The sequence below is a fragment of the Nycticebus coucang genome, chromosome 6 (assembly GCF_027406575.1).
Source record: "Nycticebus coucang isolate mNycCou1 chromosome 6, mNycCou1.pri, whole genome shotgun sequence".
Lineage (NCBI taxonomy): Eukaryota > Metazoa > Chordata > Mammalia > Primates > Lorisidae > Nycticebus > Nycticebus coucang.
This window is the reverse complement of record NC_069785.1, coordinates 47,141,682-47,154,860: the sequence shown is the minus strand read 5'-3', so window position 1 is coordinate 47,154,860 and position 13,179 is coordinate 47,141,682. Positions and strand designations below refer to the sequence as shown.

Genomic DNA, 13,179 nt, shown 5'->3' with positions numbered 1-13,179 from the left:
GTGTTGGCAGATTCTGAGTCTGGTGAGGGCCCTTTTTCTAGTTCATAGCTTGCTGTGTCCTCACATGGTTGAGAGGATTGGCTAACTTTCTCAGGTTTATTTTATAAAGGCAGTAATCCCATTCATGAGAGTTTCACCCATATCACCTAATCCCCACTCAAAGGTTCTACCTTCTAATACCTCCTAATACCTGGGGGTTAAAATTTCAACAAATGAATTTTGTGGAAGACACAAACATTCAGAACATAGCAGTAACTTATTTTCACATAATTTGTACATATCTCAGGCCATGTAAAACTCAGTTTCTAAGTTAAAATTTAATTTGTGTTAAATATAAAAATGGGACTCTCCCTAAATCCAAAATTTAGTGATCAAAATCCAAACAGATGGAATTCATGTTGCTGTAGCCTAGAAACATTTCTGTCTTTAAATTACAGTGTTTCAAATAGCTTTGCCTTTGGCACCTGTAGCTCAAGCTGCTAAGGCACCAGCCACATACACCAGAGCTGGCAGGTTCAAATCCAGCCTGGGCCTCCCAAACAAGAGTGACAACTACAACCAAAAAATAGCCAGGCATTGTGCGGGCACCTGTAGTTCCAGCTACTTGGGAGGCTGAGGCAAGAGAATCGCTTAAGCCCAAGAGTTTGAGGTTGCTGTGAGCTGTGGTGCCAGGGCACTCTACCCAGGGCGACATCTTGAGGCTCTGTCTCAAAAAAAAAAAAAAAAGAGAGAGAGAGAGACATGTAACAAATAGTTTCTCTTTATTTGCTACGTTCAAGGTTAGGTACAATCTGTCTAATATTCAACACAATATGCCTAGCATTCAAAAGAAATGATTGGAACCTATTTCTTTTTTAGGGTGATGATTATACATGATTTTTGTTCCTTCAGCAACAATAATATTATATATTAAATATATTTCAGTACATGAGATCTACCATAATCATGAAAAATCTAAAGAAAATAGTTAAGCCAGTAGCATGAGTCATCTGTAGATCAATGCACGCCAATCCTTTCCTGTGTTTCCATGTTCATGTTTTATAGAACCCTAATATATTTTAACATTAGCAATGCTTATGCATTATAATAAATGAATATATTCTTTTAGCCACACTTGAAAAAGCATGATTTGTAAATGCTTTCATCTCAGAATGCTCATGCAGATATCTTTTTTTTTTTTTTTGTGATTTTTGGCCGGGGCTGGGTTTGAACCCGCCACCTCTGGCATATGGGACCGGCGCCCTACTCCTTGAGCCACAGGCACCGCCCTCATGCAGATATCTTAAGTGACCTAATGTACTAAAGAGATGTTCTTACCTTAAAGTATAGGACATTATTAAAATTGTTCTTTAATTTATTTTTACTCTTTATTATGTATGCAGGCTAAAATTATTCTTTAAAGTAATTCTAGAGAATGGAGTCAGATGTAGAGTAAGATACAAAGTCAGAGGAAGGTAGGTGAAAGTATATGCTGTATTACAAATGACCCTCAGTTTATAGAACATCATTCTGAGAGTATTTTACAGATTTTCAGGAAATTTCTTATTTTGTAAATTTTTAGAAGTTAATTTTAAGATAATTTTTTCCTATGATATTGTTTCCACACTGTTCAACTAAACTGTTTATTAAGCAGATATTTATTGAACATCTAATTTATGCTAGTTACCCTGTTTCCCCGAAAATAAGACATCCTCCAAAAATAAGACCTACTTACAGGAAAGATAAGGCGTCCCCTGAAAATAAGACCTAGCGCATCTTTGGGAGCACACCTTAAAATAAAACACTGTCTTATTTTCAGGGAAACAGGGTACTACTGTACCAGAAGCTGGGTACATAAAGGTAGCAACAATAACAGAAAAAACACCATATTGCTTGCATTTATAAAGTTTATAGTCTAGTGGGGAAGTCAAACAATAAAGGAGTAAACAAGTGAATAATCTAGATAATTAAAGATGATGAAAATTGCTATGAAAGAAATAAAAAGAGCTACTTTAGACAAGTACTAAGGGGGGGGGAAGTTTTTTCTTCTCTCATATAGAGTAGAAATACTCTACTGACACCAGATGTATGGGTTTTTTCCCCCACATACCACCCAATTCTCTTGCAGACACTAGCTGAACATCCACTAATTCAATTCTTACACTGTCCACCTGGAGATAACATCAGAACTCACTGGTTAAGGTTCATCCCTCAAGACTTCCCCCCACTCCAGATGCAAATTTCAGGTTGTGACCTGTGATTTATGATGGGCTATAAATCAGGCATTTTGTGACCCCCCTTCCGTTAATTTGCTATGATACGGCTCACAGAACTCAGGGAAACACTTTACCTACGTTTTCCAGCGTATTAATAAAGGATATAGTAAAAATAAATAAATAAATAAATAATAAAGGATATAGTAAAGGATACAGATGAACACCCAGATGAAGAGATACAAAGGATGAGGTCTGGAAGGGTCTCAACTACAGGAGCTTCTGCACCCATGGAGTTGAGGCACACTACCCTACGGCATGGAGACGTGTGTTCACCAGTCCAGAAGCAGTCACATCCTGTAGTTAAGAGATTTTTATGGAGCCTTCATCATGTATGCATGATTGAATATTAACTCCATTTCCAGTACCCTCCCCTCTCAGGAGACTGGAAGTTGGGACCAAAAGCTCCAAGCTTATAACCAGGGTTGCTCTTTCTGGTGACCAGCCCCTGTCCAGGAGCCTGACAAGAGTTGCTTCAGTAGAAAAAAAGATTGCTGGTCCGCCAAAGTCCAAGGGATTTGGGAGCTGTATCAAAAACCAAGGCAGAACCATTAGAACAAAAGATCCTCCTAGAAACTGTCACACAGGAAATTACAAGGATTTTAGGAGTTGTCTGCCAGGGACTAGGGGAGACCAATATGTATATTTCTTATTATTTCACAGGAAGAAAGCAGGGCAGACCCCTCTGAGAAAGTGGCATTCCAGCTGAGACGTGAAGGATGAGTAGGAGCCAGGCAGACAATTAGAGGAGAAGGAAAAGAGAAAAGACTGTGCCAATGCCCTGAGGTTGAAATATGCTTCCTGTGTTCAAGACATTAAAAGGTTGGCTGGGCATGGTGGCTCACACCTATAATCCTAGCACTCTGGGAGGCCGAGGCAGATGCATTGCTTGAGCTCCTGAGTTTGAGACCAGCCTGAACGATAACAAGACCCCCATCTCTAAAAAATAGCCAAGCACTGTGGTGGGCATCTGTAGTCCCAGCTACCAGGGAGGCTGAGGCAAAAGAATCGCTTTGAGCCCAAGAGTTTGAGGTTGCTGTGAGCTTTGACGTCACAGCACTCTATCGAGAGTGACAAAGTTAAGACTCTGTGTCAAAAAAAAAAAAAAGAAATTAAAAGGTTAATTTAGTCTTTACCACAGCTTTGGCACTTGCTTTCTAGTAAAAAATTTTTTAATTTTTATTTTTACATATACATGTGGTAATTAGGTTTCCATTTTTTTGCCTTCACAAAATTAAAAAGACTTAAAATTTAATAACAATAAGAATGTTTAAGATGAGGACTAGAAACAAAAACCTCGTAAAGAACGAACAAACATAAATACATTCAGAAAAGGAATCAGACAATTGCTACATCCAAATATTAAGCAATAATAATAATGCAAAGAAAGTAACATTCACATTGCCAAATAAGAGTATGTCTATTATAGAATGCTTTGACTCTGAGGTCCAGTATGGAGTCATCAGTTAACTTCTTATTTTTTTTTAAGTACCAAAAAATAGACAACTAATATTTATAAGTAAAAGTAAAAGATAATTTCAAAAAACAGATCATGCTAAATCTTATAGACAATAGAAAAAGAAGAAATACTTCAAAATCATTCTACTTGATCTGGGTACACCTGATATTAAAATTGGAGAAAATATATTATAAAGGAGAAATTACAAACATGTCACTTATAAATGAGGGTACAATATCCTGTAAAATTTTTTTCTAAGTTATATATAGGTAGATATTTTGTTTCCCTGAGGAGACAGTAAGTTGTTGAAGAATAGGAACTAACTTAAAAAAATATATATCTATGGCACACTTTACAGGAAGCTAGTTGTGTGCTGGAATATAGTTGGTGCTCGGTAAGTATTTATTGAATTGAATTTGATTGAGGACTCTAGGGAATAGAGTCTGGTGACTCATGCTGTACGTTCTTAGATCTTGTTTTTTGTAGACCTATCAGACCATCAGGGCAGATTTAGGTAGACATCACACTTGATCTTCAAGGAAGGTGTCTTGATAGCTCTTTCCCCCCACTGCACCACTTCCATCATTCAGTCCTCCTTATGCATTATTTTAAGTTTGTTTCTGGTTAAGTCAGTAATTGTAAGAATCTGTTAAAATTCTGGATTGCCTCCATAATCATTGCTAATGTTTAAATACTGTATACCGTATCTTAAGGTTGAAATTTGGAAACCCAGCGGCATTATCTAAACCTCACCTACCCTTTTCTACTCCTACCATGTATAGAAATTTTTATTAATTCTCCTATGTTACCACTATATTAATCCAGCCAAGAAAACTACTATATTTTAAAAGATTTGAGGATTAGATTTGGGATATATTAGATATGAGAATTTAGTCTATCTTAATGAACCCCACAGCTTTAAAACTCTCAAACTTGTCTAAGCATTGACCCAATATTATATAAGATCTGATCTGGGGACTAAGCCTAGAGGAAGAAGGAAGATACTATCTGGAAATGGTTTCTTCGTAGCATCTTCAAAGAAAGTTTACCAATTTTCCTTGATCTCATTCCCTCCTCCAAGATAAGTAAGTATTAACTGCTCTGGATTTCCTCAATACTCTATGCATACCTCTCAGAGTAATTATCATATTTACTCTGATATCCTTGTGGTATCCTTGTCTGTCTAAACCCTTTAAGGACAAAAAATGGGTCTTGTTCTTCTCTGGATGCTCTGTACCTATCACAATGCCTAAAGCATTTAGGTGTAAAATAAAGATGATTTGAATGAATGAGTAGTGGCAAGTCTGAATTGATAAAATGGGATTCGGTTGCAGAAGGACTTGAATGCCATTTTATTTGTTCATTCTGTGTCCCAGGCAATGTGCTAGGAAATGGGAGGAAATGGAATCCAGAGTACTACACTATTACGATGCAGAGGGCAGAGTTAATGGTATTCACTGCCCTAAATAAATCCTTTAGTCCATTTATTCATAAAGCCACAATACAAATCTGACTTCCTCCAGGAAGATTTCCTTCACATCTTTAGTTCACATTGCTCTTGCCTTAATCTGAGGTCCTATAGCACTGTCCATACATTTATGTATCTGGTTATGTTCTGTTTGTATTGTTAGGCAGTTACTTAATGTGACTTCTTATCTCTCCAGTGAGATTGTTAAATGATTTGGGAATTTGTATCCTCCTTTTCTAATATTTTATATCTTTTGCTTCCTACCCTAATATTGAACAAAATGCTATGTGTTTAATAATTAAATGTCTATTTCCTCAGTTACTAGAGATTCAGTTTTGTTTTTAATAAGTTCATCATTTAATAATCTGAATGCAGTTTCACCACATGGTATTGTACATGGTTATCTGTTAAAACAGATTTCTTTTTCACAGATCTTAGTTAAAAAATGTCATAGATACTGTGAATTCTGTATAAATTGGCGGGTAGTAGGTTAGTTCCTTTACTTTGACTTAGAAGCCTCAATCTCACCATGGAATAAAGAATGTAGGCCAAAGAAAGCATAATCGGTCACTGGTATAGAACAGTATTGTTTCTATAATTTGAAGCTTTCCGAATGGACGAGTTTCAGGCCTGATGTAACTGTAAAAAGATTACTTAATGAATAGACTATATGGAAATTGCACAAAATATTAACTTTAATTATTAATAGCTTAAATAGCTCTATATTACTAACTACTATTCAGAATAAAAAAGCAGTTTTTGAATCCTTAAGAAGGCAGCATATGTACACAAGCATGCCACCTTGTACTCAGTACAAACTTTGGCTTTAGGAAAGAGTCACAAACTTTTAAAAGGATGGCTTTAATTGTCATTTTAAATATATGGTAGGGGAAGTGTGCTTTAATTAAATATACATCATACCAGTGATGTTGGCAAGGTTGAAAGTTATTCCTAATGTTGATAGCCATTAAAACTAGTTTGTACATGACAAAACAATGAAAATAAAAAGCAATCCCTTTGAAACAAAATTTTAAAATAAAAAATGTTCACAGTGGTTTGTATCAACAGTATGTATTTTATGACAAGAACATGTACAGATTCAGAGCACCCTAGGGCTCTCTTTATAGCCTAAAGAAAACAAGCATTTACCTCATTATGGGTTTGTACTGAACTAAAAAATTATCAATTGTACACTTACCCCTTAGACAGGATAAACTGTCCTGGGGTATACAGCTTTAACACCATCATTAAAATTGTTTGCAAAAGGAAAAGGAAATTAAAAAACAAAACACTTTCCTTTTTTTGGAGTGGAGAGTCTTTCATTTTCTGTTATAACCAGCAAATGGAATTTGCTAAATCAAAAATAGAAGGAAGGGCCCCCACAAACACAGATCTAGCTCTCTGAGCAAGCTGACCAGTACACATTACAGTCTTAAAAATGAAGGTTAGTATACTATTTGTTACAAGTCCCAACTAGGCAGTGTCAAAATTGACACCTATTTCTTTACTTGCTTTATGATCAGACCCCTTGGAGGTGTTATAAGTCTCATGGTATTAGGCTTCTTTTTTTCTGCTGGCTTTAAAATCTGAAAAGAACACCTTAGTGTTTTCATCCACACTCATCATGGCACCTGCATTGTCAAACTCTCCACAATAATTGGGTGCAGAAAACAGAGTGACCCACTGTCTCTTTGCAAAAAATTCCTGTTCATCTTCAACCACCTGATGGGCTCTACAAATAAGATCCAAATCATACTTATGGAGAAATTTTGAAACCACTTCTGCACCAAATGTGAAGGACACTCCTCTGTCATTTTCACCCAGCCTAAGACATCTTTATCAGGGTCAGACCACAAAAGATCGCAAAGAAGACCTCGATCTGGTACATCGGTTGGTTGTATAATTCGCTGAATCTGCTCCATAAATTGAAGATCTGGTGATAAACCTCCATGACAAGAGAATGTTTTCTCATCCACAATGGCTGCTATTGGTAAACAGTTAAAGCTGTCTGTGAAAGTTTTCCATAGTTTAATGTTGTATCTTCTTTCACATTCATCATAAAATCCATAAATTCTATTGATGTTGGCACATTCATGATTCCCTCTGAGAAGAAAAAAATTCTCACGATTGGGCAGCGCCGGTGGCTCAAAGGAGTAGGGCGCCGGCACCATATGCCAGAGGTGGCGGGTTCAAACCCAGCCCTGGCCAAAAACTGCAAAAAAAAAAATTCTCGGGATATTTGATTTTATAAGAGGCAGATGGTTTCCAATGACCGCTTTGCCCTGTCCAAATAGTCCCCAAGAAACAGGTAGTTGCTTTCTGGTGGGAAACCACCATACTCAAAAAGTGGAAGCAGGGCAGTGCCTGTGGCTCAACAGAGTAGGGCGCTGGCCCCATATGCCAGAGGTGACGGGTTCAAACCCAGCCCCGGTCCAAAAACTGCAAAAAAAAAAATAATAATAATAATAATTATAACAAAATAAAGGCGAAGCAAATCTTAGCATTGTCCACGGATATCACCACATATGTTGACTGGTGCTTTAAGTTCTAATAGGATAGGCTGACTGAAAAAGATTTCACAAGACTTTAAGCATAGTCCTCTGATTTCATTCTCTTGTAGCTGCACATTCTTACCAGGTTTGGCCCCTCTCACTTCCAGCAGCCATTGGATGATGGTGTCGATGTTGAGTTTATCTGTATCTGCCTCCACCTTCCCACTGCCCACCCTCCCGCAGCCGCGCCGCTGCCAGCTCGCGCGGGGACTCGCGGCCTTTCCCACGCCACGAGCAGAGGCGCAGGCGGCAGCGGTGGTGGCAGCCCCGGCAGGTCCCTCCCGACCCCCAGTTTCCCCCCCAGCCACCCGCTCCCTGCTTCCTCCTTCTCTCCCCACTTTAACCACGAGCGAGATTCGATTTTTATTTTTATTTTTATTTATTTATTTATTTATTTTTGTAGAGAGAAAATCATGTTCCTTGGTCTAATTGAGGTCTAATTGAAAAGTTGTTTACAAGTATAAATTGACGACTTGCCCGTGTCATTCTCCATTTGCAGATTTGATTTGTCCATCTTCATATGCAAATATCTCCATCTTTTTTTAATTAAATCATAAACGCATAGATCATGTATACATTCAGAGTATAAATGTCTCAACACAATAATTAAACGAGATGAGGTATATATATTAACCAGAGTGAGATTCAGTTTTTATTCGTATTTAGGAGAATGATTTGAAGAACTCAGAAAATCTGTGTTAGGCATGAGACCAAAAGTATATTAGAGCCGAGAATTTTAGTCTACCATAATGGACTTCTAGAACTTTTGAACACTCAAACTTGTCTAGTAATTGACCTATATTATATCAGATCTGATCTTGGAGACTGAGCCAGAAATAAGGCCAGCCTACCGATGGGAAGAGACTATCTGAAAATGACTTATTCATAGTGATTCACAGGTATCTACTTCATCAAAGTTCCTTTTGTGCTTTTGCTACACTCCTTCCAAAAATGGGATGAAATTTTTAATTTCTACTTTCTAAGGCACCAAGATCAGACAGAGGAGACAGAAATATCTCTTTGCTGCACCATTATATCTCACTGGTTGACATGATCTCACTGTAACAGGATAAGCCCTAAGAGAGAAGAGAGAAAGATCTGCTGACCCTTGGCCTTAAAATGAGAGGGCTGACTCCAAAAGAAAATGATCCACTGGGTTCCAAAATAGCAAAACTGAAAAAAAAAAAAAAGGGAGGAAGATAGATGTTCTGAATCCTCTCAAACTTAGCAGATAGGGAATGTTCTTTAGAATAATTACATTGTTCAATTATCCTTGGTACTGAATGCCTCATTTGTCCATTGAAATGAAGGTCACTGTTTCTCTCATAACCAAAAATGTGTGGGAGTAGCCGTGAATGGCTAGGCATTTTTCAGAATCTTATTTGGCCCACTTCTTTCTGTTTTGCTACTCCCAGACCTGCAAACTTTTCTGACTTCAAGTAAACTCTGTTCCAGAACCACAAAATAGTGCCTGACCTGCTTCAGGCCACTGGACTGGAGTCTGGGCAAACAGACTGCCCTCCAAATTCATCAGTTCTTCCTCTGGTTTTTCTCAGCATGTAACCTGCCTGCCTTTTAATTTTTAAAAAAAATTTTTTGTTTGTTTTTGAAACAGAGTCTCAAGCTATCACCCTAGGTAGAGTGCGTGGTGTCAGAGCTCACAGCAACCTCCAACTCTTGGGCTTAAGCGATTCTCTTGTCTCAGCCTCCCAAGTAGCTGGGACTACAAGTGCATGCCACAACGCCTGGCTATATTTTTGTTGTAGTTGTCATTGTTGTTTAGCAGGCCTGGGCCAGGCTTAAGCGATTCTCCTGCCTCAGCTTTCCAAGTAGCTGGGACTATAGGGGCCCGCCACAACGCCCAGCTGTTTTTTGGTTGTAGTTGTCATAGTTGTTTGGCAGGCCCGAGCTGGATTTGAACCTGCCAGCTCCAGTGTATGTGGCTGGCGCCCTAGCACCTGAGCTACCCCGTTTCCCCAAAAATAAGACATCCTCCGAAAATAAGACCTACTTACAGGAAAGGTAAGACTCCCCTGAAAATAAGACCTAGCGCATCTTTGGGAGCAAACCTTAATATAAGATACTGTCTTATTTTGGGGGAAACAGGGTACAGGCGCTGAGCCCTGCCTCCCTTTTACCACTTGGCTTCATTCTGCTTTGAATGAGTTTTTCTGTCTGTCTTCCCTCTACTACTTCCTCATTTCAAAAGCAGACATTCTGTGTTAGTCATCTTTCATCTTTTATTCTACCTTCTTCCAGTGGGGGGCTAGCATTGCTACTGGCTCATTGCGTGATTTGGGGCAATTCATTTAACCTTTCAGAGCCTGATTCATATAATCTATAAAATGGATTATTGTGAGGATTAAGTGCTATCAAGTGAGCATTCCTCATCTGGAAATTCAAACTCTGAAATGCTCAAAATCCAAAACTCAAAAGTGCTGACATGTGCCGAAAGAAAATGCTCTTTGGAGCATTCGATATCCAATTTCCAAATAAGGATGTTGAAGTGGTAAGTGTAATGCAAATATTCCAAAATCAAAAAAAATATGAAATCTAAAACACTTCTGGTCCCAAGCATTTCAGACAAGGAATACTCAACCTGTATTATATTGTTATTATGTTAGATAATTATGTTATTATGTAAGATAATGGATGTTATTATGTAAGATAATTTTTGGAAATTTCTTTTGAGAAGTAGAAGTTCCATTTGGCATTTATATGAGGCTCTATTAAACAATAATTGCTATACATGTAGAGGATTAGACACAGTCAAGTGCTTTACAAATGTCATCTCATTTAATCCTCCCAAGAACCTTGGGAGGTTGGAACTCTTACGGATGAGAGAACTGAGGCACGAGAGATTAAGTAACTTTTCCAAGTACACACAGGTAATAATTGGCAGAGGTAGGATTTAAAACTAGCTGTTAGCTGGCCCCAGAGTTTCTGCTCTGAACCACTATGTTATGTTATGCTATAACTAAGTTTGGACTTGCATACCAGGTCAACTAATTAATAATTATGTGACCTTAGGGAAAGCTTAAAAATTCATCTAATTTTAATCACTGTAAAATAAAGATAAAACTAATAATTTAATTCATTTATTTGACAAATATTTATTGAGCTCCTACTGTTTGCTGTATGCTAGGGACACTGCAATATCATGATAATTAAATTCATGTATTGTACTTAGCATACTGCCAGGCACATACTTAATGAAAAATTTTAATAACAATAACTCAATCAGCCATATTTCCCATTACTTGGCTAGAGATTGTGTTCTAGATCATCTACATATATCTGTTTTCTACTGATCCCTTGACTGTATTTGAAATATTTTTGTGGCACTGATACATAGGATATTGCTTCACTATCTTATCAAAAATAAATAAAACAAAAATACAAGTATCTCTCAGAGCTAAACAGAGAAAATGCTTTTAGTGGCTATTTTTTTTTCTTTTTTTTTTGAGACAGAGCCTCAAGCTGTCCCCCTGGGAGAGTACCATGGTATCACAGCTCACAGCAACCTCCAACTCCTAGGCTCAAGCCATTCTCCTGCCTCCTCCTCTTCCCAAGTAGCTGGGACTACAGGCGCCCACCACAACGCCCGGCCTTTTTTTTTTTTTTTGTTGCAGCTGTCGTTGTTTGGCGGGTCCAGCCTGGATTTGAACCCGCCAGCTCGGGTTTATGTGGCTGGCGTCTTAGCCACTTGAGCCAAAGGCGCCGAGCCATTAGTGGCTACTTTTAAGTGGATCTGATATATAGCAAAGGCCAAGCAGGAGAATCTTTTTGTTGTACCAACCTCCTCTTCTCAAGTATGGAGAATGCAAAAGGCAAGGAGTAGAACTCCACAGAGAAGGCCAGAGACAAAGGTGGGAGTTACAGATTTGACCAAACATCAGCACAAACTTGTTTGGTAGAGGCCCAGCAGGCTGCGGGGCATCTGAGTGTACCTGCTGTACCAGGAACCTCAGCAAAGGGGACCAAAAGAAAAACATCTGTCAAGGGTAATAAAGAGTTCCACCCAAAAAGAAACCAGAACATAGTGACATCCCAAAACCTCAGAAGGTGCTGATTCCTCTACTACCCGAAGAACTGCCACTAGTTAATCTGCTTCACTGGGACACTGCATGGGCCTGGTGCCAGCAATTACTCCTGAGCACCAAAGGCCAGAAACTGGATGTATATAAGTGACAGTGCACACATGCTTTCCCATATCAAAAGGATATTCCTAGCACAGCAAAAGAGGCCAAGATCCGGAAATCACTAAAAAGAAAGTCAAATGTGGACAAGAAAGAAATGTCCCTGGAGGGTTCTGAGCAAAGGATGTGTTCCGAGGGGACTGATCCTCCTGCAGTAGTTCTCGGTCCTGGATTAGGTTCGCCCCCTGATGAAGGGGGTTGCCTGTCTTGAGGGAATTAATACAGTTGTTGTGACAACTTGTGCCCCAGAGGCTTTGTTGGCCTCCTGGGCCAGAATTGCAGCAAGGGCCGGGTCCTCCACAGAGGCAGTGGAATCTCCGCAGAAGGACTGTGATGTCAGATGGTGTGTGGTCCATGGGAAGAGTCTCCCTGCAGACAGATGGTTGGGTTCACCTCCATTTCATGCAGGAAAGTCTGGGTTCCCAAAAAGCAGGAAAGGAAAGTGAGTACAGTCTTTTTGCTTCTTGCCTGCAATTTTCCACCCCCACATCTTGAAGAAAACATGTTGTGCCCCCAATGCATCCACAGGAACAAGGTCTTAATAAAAAGTCTCTGGTGGGAATTAAGTACCAAAAAAGGGTACATACATATATGATTGGAATTGATGGCAGAAATGCCTGACAGTCAATTCCATAGCACTGCTGACAACTGAACTCTGGTCCTCTTCACATGTAGGCTGTGCAAACTGGTGGGTTGCAGATGTTACCCTCAGACTCCTAGAGGGACCTGTTGCTCCATGGGTTAGAATGGAGCAACTTCCTTACATTGAAAAGGAAGAACAGGGTGGGACCTGTGGCTCAACAGAGTAGGATGCCAGCCCCATAAGCCAGAGGTGGCGGGTTCAAACCCAGCCCTGGCCAAAAACTGCTAAAAAAAAAAAAAAACAAAAGGAAGAACATTTCACAAATTAGTAGGAAGAAAAAGTCATTCACATTCAAGATTTTCTTAATATCCTGAGACTTCTGTGGTTTGACTCAAGGATAAAAACAATAGGCACTTTGACAGCAGGGAAAACATTAGAAGGAGTGATAGAGTTGGGAAATTTGTAACTGTCATTTTATAGACTTAATAGGTATGGGCAGAAATCCTCAGTGAATGTTAAAGCAAGAGAGGAAGGTCCATTGGGAAAGATATGTTTGTGGTCTCAGTGTTGTTCCCTCCAAAGTCGGTTGGTTGTTAGAAATCAGAATTTTTCATTATAATAAACAATACAGATTTTATACCTTAAAAAAAAAGGCCAAGCAGAGCA

General features: G+C 38.9%; 2 pseudogenes across 1 annotated transcript; one reads left to right on the top strand and one right to left on the bottom strand.

The window, feature by feature from the left end:
- Window positions 1-6,024: 6,024 nt before the first annotated feature.
- LOC128588676 (serine/threonine-protein phosphatase PP1-gamma catalytic subunit B-like) lies at window positions 6,025-8,245 on the bottom strand (annotated as a pseudogene). Its single transcript, XR_008380808.1, has 5 exons — window positions 8,188-8,245; window positions 7,833-8,068; window positions 7,656-7,700; window positions 7,413-7,517; window positions 6,025-7,303 (listed from the first exon to the last, which is right to left on the bottom strand). The product of XR_008380808.1 is annotated as a serine/threonine-protein phosphatase PP1-gamma catalytic subunit B-like (transcript).
- A 101-nt stretch (window positions 8,246-8,346) lies between these two features.
- LOC128588674 (developmental pluripotency-associated protein 4-like) lies at window positions 8,347-12,525 on the top strand (annotated as a pseudogene).
- The last annotated feature ends 654 nt before the right edge of the window (window positions 12,526-13,179 follow it).